We start from the raw sequence: 2341 nt of genomic DNA on the forward strand, positions 1-2341 counted from the left end.
CTGTGCCACGGAGTCTGGGAGGTGGCAGATGAGGTAACTAGGACTACCAGGAGGGGAAGTGACACTGTCTCTCAGGACTCAATCTGAAGATCCTCTTGCTCAAGTGTCTGGCATAGGCTGAGTCAGCCACTGCCGGGCTAGGAGCTAGTCACCCCCTGCTCTACCCACTCACCCTAGTGATGGGGACCATTGGGCCATCAGTTTAACCTGAGGGTTGCTGGGAGGATGGAGGGAAGGAGCACTGAAAACCCAGGGCTGGGCACAGGGAGGCTCCTAGCTACACACCAGCTCCACTCCTGGTCTCTCTCAAGTTTGGACAGAGCCTGCCTCCTGATCGTTACTGCCACAGGGAACAATTACCCTGGTTTCTCAGCAGTGCCTGGAAGGCTCATTAAGAGAGACCCAGACCCCAAGATTAACGAATCTGTTGTCTGTAACTCCAATCATGCATGTCCAGACACCACTCTCCAGGGACCAAGAATGGCTCCTCAGAGGAGGCTGGCTTGGAAGAAGGGCAGAACAGGGGTGACTCTCTTCCTCCCTCACCTCAATCCTGGAGCTTGGGCAGGACCAGGAGAAGGCAACAGGTGGCTCTGCCTGGGTACCTGACTGACCTGGGTAGCCCCTCCCTGCCAATCGGATTATTCCTTATCCCCTTCCTCCTCTTCTGGTGGCATTTACTATGAGTGAGGAGGCAGAGCAAAGTCTCTGATCTAAGGTGAGAGCTTTAGAGAGGGCAGAGAGCCAGGGGGCTTCTCGGGTGAACAGAACAGGACTTACTAGGTCTCCCTTTCACCTACCACCTCTGTCTCTCTTTGGAGAGGCCAACCCTCCCTGTCCAAGACCGTACCCCAGGCCCTAGGATTGAAGCAGGCCAGGCAGGCCTCCTGGGTACTGCTTCCATTCAGAATGCCAGTGCTTTGATTTGTGTCTGCCTGTCTTGCACTCCAGGCTCTGGGTAAGCCCTCTGCAGGCCAGGAGAGGAAATACACCCTCTCACCTACCCCAGCAAACGGGGTGGGATGGGGATGGGGGCCTCTGGGTCACAAGGCAAGGCAAGCAAGTCATTGCTGTCCTTAGGTCCTTTTCCCTGGCATGTATTCCCTGACATGAGCCTCACAGCAGAGTTTTGTGAGGAAGTCTAAGCAGCTCCAGATATAGGAAGAGAAAGATTCCCCACACGAAGTCTGCTTGGTGATCCCATCCCCTAGGCTCCTAAACAAGCCCATTTCTCATCCTCTAAGCTCCAGAGACAAAAGGCACTTTCCCCTAGCCCAAGGGTAAGATGGCACTGATCAACTCTGCTTGAATTTGCTGTGTGACCTTATCTAGTGTCACTCCCTCTCTGGATCTCGGTTCTCTCATCTGTAAGATGTAGTAGTAGCAGTGATGATGATGATGATGATGATGATGGTGGTGGTGGTGGTGGTGGTGGTGGTGGTGGTGGTGGTGGTGGTGATAGTGATAAATGAAGGAACCCACATCTTGGTGAAGAAATGAAGAGTGGTCATCACAGTAACAAGAAGGCAGTGTGCAGACCAAGATAACAGAGGGTGTCACATGCTCCTCACATCCTTGAAAGAGACCCCCCTCCCCCCGCAGCAGACCCTTCTCTTGATGAGAAGCATCATTCTCTTTAGAGAAAACAAAAGCCTCCACTCCCACCCAACAGCAGGCCACTGACAGGAAGATCTCTCTGTCCTGTGTAGGGAAAGCACTGAAAGGAAATACTGGGGTGGGGTGCAGGGCCCCAAAGTATCCGAGGGTCTGTTCCCAGACCGGAGGACTTGGAAATCAACATGGAGGAACACTGGGCACTCATGCGTGTGGGGCTGGTCAGTGTGTGCTTCCCGGCTACACTGTGGGGTGCATCGGTGCTGCCCACATACCTCACTCCAGGGCACCCCAGAATCCCCAGTCCACGCAGTGTTTTCCCAGGCCCACAGTCCTAGGGCAGCCCGGATGCCTCAGGAGATTTGAAAGGTGGCGGTCACCACAGTCTCCTCATCTTTCCCCAGAACAAAAGCAGTTGCATAAGAAGAGGAGGAAGGCTTAGTTAGGGGATTAAGCAGGCTCTGCCAGCTCAGCCCCGGTGTGAGCTTCTCTGAAGTGCTGAAGTCCCACTATCCTCAGACCTTTAGTGGCCAAAAGGCAATGGGCACTGATCCTCCTTCTACAATTACCTCTCTGCCCTAAGCCACCAACAATAAGTCAGATGCTCCCACACAGCCAGGCTCCCCTGAGAGCCCTGTCCCTGGTGACCACTGCTGGCTCAAACTCGTTGTCTTCCTTCTGGCCTTCCTTGGGTATATCTGTCCCCAGAACTGTCCTTCCCACAGTA

This window comes from Rattus rattus, chromosome 2, assembly GCF_011064425.1.
Source record: "Rattus rattus isolate New Zealand chromosome 2, Rrattus_CSIRO_v1, whole genome shotgun sequence".
NCBI lineage: Eukaryota > Metazoa > Chordata > Mammalia > Rodentia > Muridae > Rattus > Rattus rattus.